Consider the following 6,520-nt stretch of genomic DNA (forward strand, 5'->3'; position numbering starts at 1 on the left):
AGCCCAGAATCCTTGGTCTGCATACGGAGAAAGAGGAAAGCTCTCAAATCAAATAGAGAGAAGAGCAGAGTGTTTGACATGCATCAGCCTGTGATCATCACTCTGAAATCAGCATCTGGCTTTCTCTTGATGTCCTCAAGACATCATGAACTGGAACTGGCTTAATTGGCATAACTGGCCTAGTCCAGATTTGGCAGCCCTGTGAGAATTTAGAGAGCATTAATGGTGGGATGCAGGGAATGCACATCCCTGGGAAGAGAATACAATGCCAACGTGCCTTTGGTTAAAAGTCTAGGGAAGGGAACGCTGGAGACTGGGACATCAGGTCCCTACAGCATAAAATGGGGCAGAGGAAAGCCATAAAACCATGATAGAAATGAAGAGGGGTGTGGCTCTGATGCCATGTGATCGAGAGCTGACATTTCATTGTCTCTCTTGCTGTTGGGGTTTATTTTTTCACCATTATTTATGTTAGGGCGAGAGAGAAGAGAGGGAACACAGGGAAAGGGAGAAGAGGAGAAGGAGGAGACAGGAAGTGGGAAAGAGGATTGAAATTCAATGGAAAAGAGGAAAAACTGCCATCATGCCGGAAGCAGCAAGACTTCTCAGTCTGTGACAAATGGAAATGAGGCTTCCTGATTCAAGCAGGGAGAGCTGGCAGGGGTGACTCTACCCACCCAACCCAAAGGAGAGACATTAAACCTGGGAAGGAGCAGGAAGAAGGTTAACTGCAGCTGTCTCTGCACTGGGAATGACTGGTCAAGACTTTGATTGAGCTTTACCTTCCTTTTCAGATCCAGAGGGGTGGAGGGTTCGGGGAGAGAGCCCATGCTGAGATGGGATCGAGCTAAGTAGATTGTAGTCAAATTAGAAGGGAGATTGGTTAGAACATTGAAAAGTAACGTTCTGGTGAGTATAACTCTCATCACTGAAGAGAGCTTTATTATAAAGAAAAAAGTCTCTTTGGAATAAATCCCAGGAGCTGAGCTGAATACAGTTTCACTAATGTCCGCCCATAAATAAACCCCTCAGCACTAAAAGACCCCATTTAATGCATTCTACTTGGATCAAATCCCCTCCACTTATTTTCACTATCTGCTTCCTTTCCTATCCTGCTACCAAAGTTGTGTCCCAATGGGAATTAAGGACCAGAACCTCAGCTTCATTCACATCAAATGAAACTTCAGCGGTTTATGCCAGTGGAGCATCAGGCCCTAAGTTATAGGCATGATTCAAAATTCAGAGCCAAGTTTTCAAACAATTTCAGTAGGCAAATCTGTGTGCAATTATGTGCCTACTTTGTGGGTGCAATTACTGCAAGTGCATATGTACACACACAGTGGGTAAATGCAAGCACAGATGAGCCTAATTAGCTATGGGGTGATGATGAAGATATTGGAATTATCAGCTCAGTCTTAACATTGTCATCACAGAAATGTTTTGCTTAGCATATATGGTAAAATCTGAGGGAGAATACAAAAATATGGCTTGAGCTCTAGCAGCACAAATAAACCCAGATCATTTCCAGCTATTCATTACTGGATAGTTACACACCATTTCTCAGCGCTGGCCCCGTTCTCCCCAGAATGGTGAGATTGACAGTACAGCTCGTGGGCCACAAGAGAGTTCAGGTTTTGCAAACCTCACATTCTATTCTGTAGGTTCACATAAATGTGGATCTTCCCCCCCAAGGAGTATTCAATATTTAACCCCCTAACTTGCTCTTCTACCTATGATCCCCGCGGGGTCTGTACAGATCAAGGTGCCAACCGCACCTTTTTGATAAATCTTTCCCCAAAATTGATACTCTTAAAATTTCTCTGTCTAGGAGGGATGAGAAGAGGAAGAGCATCTTTTGGTTCTGGACTTTTGTGCTCTTTAAGTGTCTGATTCTGTCACCCTTCTGCATGCTGACTAAATAGCTTTCTCCATGGATAGTGACATGGCTGGTACATATGGGTGCCCTGTGCCTTATTAAGGCAGCAAAAATGATGTCCGAGGATCTATCCCAACCTTCACCAGCTGAAGTTTTGGCTCCCTATATTATATTTCATTGGATTTTTTCTTTCCTTCTCACTTCCTTCCCCCATGTTTCTGTTCTGAGCAGAACATGAACAGGATAACATATGAGTCTGAGCTGAATTGTCAAGCCCACAGTGTTTGAGTGGTCTGAAATTACATCAAGCAGGTGAGTACATTTCTAGACTGTGTGTTTTCTGACTGGCAAAGAGACAGTGAAATCAGTGATATCAGTAAATGGAGAGAAAGACCTTGTGGGGCAAAGAGCTGAAAAGAACAATATGTGGGAAATTATCAAATAGACGTTAAAGTAGCCCTGCCCTGGCCTGTGTGTACATGATGCCCTAAAGTGAAATAATCCCATTGCCATTGTTGAGTAAGCTCTTGTTGCACTTTGTCTGCATCAGTCTCTGTGTACAGAAAATCAGCTTTAGTTTTCTGAGGAATCACTAGCAATCTCAAAGCAGTAACTGCTCAATGTTCTCTTTGGGAACTTCCTGTTTTTAATATTGATCTGAAGAGCATTATGGGTTAGGCTTTGGACAGTTCAGATGGCTCATATGTCCTGCTCTGTATAATCAAAAATGACTTACTAGAGTAACAGCAAAATGCTAAGGTGACAAGCAGAGGGGGCAACTGTCAGCATCATGGCTGAGCTGGTTGTTTTATTCTGTATTGAGTCTAAAACTGTCCAATGTCCAATGCCCTCTCTTTAGAGTACTCCTGGATATATGCTGGGCAGCCTACCTGTGTTCATCCCAGTGTCCTCTATGGCCGTGAGTGTGACATATTTGCCCAGCTAAGCTGCAAATATCCTTCCCTCTTCTTATGCTATTATTGCAATGCCCATTTTGGTCCACAGCCCAGTGATGTCAATGGAAGCTTTTCCATGGCCTTCTCTGGGCTTTGGCTCAGGCCTTTATTGAGATGGCCAACCAGAGGGTGCTGCAGGCAAGAGCCGAGCTCGCCAGCTGCTTTTATGCTTTTTTGAAAATATTTCCACTGGAAATTTTACTGAGCCCCTTTCTCAGGAAACAAATGGAGAAAGGGAAACTGGAAAGAACAACAGAAGCAGTAAAGGAAGCTGGCCATGCAAGACACGGCCGTGAAGTAAGTCAAGGCAGTGTGAGCTAGGAAGGGGGTACAGCTACCATTCTAACATTGCTGCTTGGTCTGATCAACATTCTGGTTCTCGCTCATCCAAAAAAATAGCAAGGAAAGAATAACACCAATAGCAGCTGGTTCAGGATTCCCACTTTGTGGTGTCCAGGGCCTCTCTGCAAAGCCACACAGAGGCGCAGGTAGTCATGGACACTATTCCCCCCCCGGAACTGAATAGAGTCCCACCAAACTCTCTGCGTAGGCCACCAAAATGGTGGCAGGCCCTGGAAGTGTTGGCTTTAGAAAATCAAGCTGTGTGCAGCTTGGCTTGGGGGTGACTAGGGTGGGGCACGTATGATAACAGTCCACAAATATTTGAAGGGTGGAAACAGCACACAGGAAGGGAACCACTTCATTTGGTATGAAGGGAGGGGGAAATTTCACTTAAATATCAGGAAAAATTGGCAGTGAGATGTATTAGGTGGCAGAAGCGACTCTCAAGGGAATAGCAGAAGCCACGTTACCTGGGGGGGTTTTTTTGTTTTGTTTTTTTGGAAAACGGGACTGCACAAAGCATTAGCAAATGTACAAGAGGAAACAATCGTGCATTGATCCCCCAGCAGGCGGAGTGGGTGACTTAGCATGCCTTTCTGTCTCTAACGTCTATGGCTCCATTATTCCATTCAGTGGTGGGAGAAGTATTGAAAGAAGAAACGGCTGCCTGTCTAAGGCCCTGGATTCCATTCTCCAATCCAGCGTGTTACACAATAAACTGCGAGGTATAAGATTTTGACCGAAGCGATGACAAAACCGGAGCTGCAGCAATGTAAGCAACACAGCATTGATGGGAAATCACTTCACTTTCTGACACTGTCTATCCCGCACAGTGGCACGGGCCAAACTAGGGGACAGGGGAAAACAGCTGCCAAAGGAAACAAAGGCTGCTCAGGCACTTCAACAAAGCCGGCCCAAAGGTACAAGCACGGGAGACTGCAGCGCCACTGACATTTCCTCCTGCCAGCAGCAATCCAGTGGGGGTAGTTTTGCATATTTATCTCTTAGGACAGTTGAGTGAAGATTGTATTTATTGTGCCCTTCTTTTCCTTTATTTCCTCTGAGGGGCTTGAACTGGTGCCACCACCTGAACCCATTACATCTGGGATCGTCCTGATTTTGTGGGTCTGGTTCCGCGTCTGGCTAAACGCACTGGAAAGGGTGAAAGGGGGTCCAGGATAACTTTTGGGGCCCTTGCAACAAGGCAAAACAACATTGTGAGCCCTGGCATCATGATACTACTTTGTCCTACAGGAGAAACTCTCCAAAGAAGGCAGCCCCACTGCCCCTACAGGGGCCTTGCCTGTAGCGGGGAGGAACACGGGTTGCAGGATAGAAGAGGAGGTATCTGGAAGTCAGTCTGTTTGCACAAGGCTTGCGTTGCAAATAGCTCTCTTAATACAGAGGTAGTGTAGGTTTAGAGGCATGGAGTCCTCTCAGGTTATTATCCAGCATGCAGGATGCTGCCCATACATTGTGGGGTTTCACTGGATAAATGCAAACAGGTGGTTGGTCACTTGCACAGAATATATCAGATCATAGTAGATACAGGTAGAAAAGGTCTGTTAGGTCACCTAGTCCTGCATTTGTATTGCCATAGAACAGTTACCCAATAAAAGAAGTAGAGTGATGGTTAGACATCATTATTTCTGGTTATGGTTGACTACAGAGTTCTGCCCACAAGAGCGAGACAGAGAATCACTGGGAATCAGTCCTGACCTGCAGACCCTATCCGCTATTCCACCCTCTCTTGTCTGCCAAGGCCCCTCACTCCTGATCCACAGCAAACACGGCTATTCTAGTCTTGTGCTTCCCCACCACACTCCGCTGAGGCAGCTCCGATCTGATCTGCAGCATCTCCTCCTGTTACATCCATGGGGTCTCATTAAGGTGGGGTCAGGGACTCCAGAGCTGAATACTCCTCCTGAATTGTGGAGAGGCTTGTGGATCTTGATCCAGAGCTGAAGTTTCTGATTCATACCCACTTGTGGCGAGAACCTGTGTGTCATTCTCCCCATGTCACCTTATGGACACAGAGGATTGGCCTCGCATGCCAGCTTAGTTCAAGCTGCCACAGTCATTTCACTGAGGCTAGAACTAAGGCTAGATTTAGCTGAGGGAAGGATTGTTTGTAAATCAGATGCTGCTCTGTGGATGATTTTCTATACCTTGATACCATAAAGATGTGAGAGCCTAATAAGCCAAAATTAAACATTGTGACAGGGTCAGGCCAGATGGCTACAAGAGAGTGGTCGAAGGTAGATACATTAGTTCCAGGTTAAGCAGGTCTCTTTTCCCTGGGTAAGATAACAGAGACTATTCCAGAACACTCAGGAACTTTCTAGAACTAATTAAAGCAGGCAGGCTAATTAGGACTCCTATAGCCAATTGGGAAGCTGCTAGAACTAATTAAGGCTAATCAGGACACCGGCTTTAAAAAGGCTGTCACTCCAGTTAGTGAGGTGTGTGCATAAGGAGCTGGGAGCGAGAGGACGTGATGCTGGAGGACCGAGGAGTACAAGTGTTACCAGACATCAAGAGGAAGGTCCTGTGGTGAGGACAAAGAAGGTGTTGGGAGGAGGCCAAGGGGAAGTAGCCCAGGGAGTTGTAGCTGTTGTGCAGCTGTTCCAGGAGGCACTCTGCACAGCTGCCGTCCACAGGGCCCTAGGCTGGAACCCGGGGTAGAGGGCGGGCCAGGGTTCCCCTCCAAACTTCCCAACACAGGAGCTTCCACCAGAGGTGAAGGTCTCTGAGCTGGTCCCTGACCCACATGGTGGATCAGCAGAAACTGTGGGGATTGTTCTTAACCTCATCACTGGCCAGCATGGGGAAAAAAAGAGTATCTGAGTGAACGGCAGATTTGAGCCACGAAAGTGGCCAAACTGAGGGCTGCTGTGAATCTCTGAGGCGAGCAAAATCCACCAGTAAGCACAGGACCCACCAAGGTAGAGGAGGAATTTTGTCACACTGAGAAACTATCCGGCAGAATGATTTGTGTAAGTACTATACTTACTCAAATGGCTTTATCTTCTGTTTCAAGTCAGAGGTATTACGGTAAGAACCCCTTTTCATACCCAGTGCTTAGAACGCAGTCCCAGAGGAGGCGTGCACCAGGATCCAGTGTCTGTGCCTGTTGGTTTCTTTAGAGAAACCAGTTTGTTCTGTGGCTGTCAGACCGGACTCTCTGCTTGTTGTTGAAAAACAAGTGATGTAGCCAATGCAGGTAGGGGGTGAGGAATCCGTGTGTGTTTGTGGCTGGAGTACGGTGGAGAGAAACGTCATTAGAGCTGGCTTATTAAAACAAGCTTAAGGGCTACTGATTAGAGTTGAGGAGCTAACCTGTGTG

The sequence above is a fragment of the Lepidochelys olivacea genome, assembly GCF_965140295.1.
Source record: "Lepidochelys olivacea isolate rLepOli2 genome assembly, chromosome: 8".
Lineage (NCBI taxonomy): Eukaryota > Metazoa > Chordata > Testudines > Cheloniidae > Lepidochelys > Lepidochelys olivacea.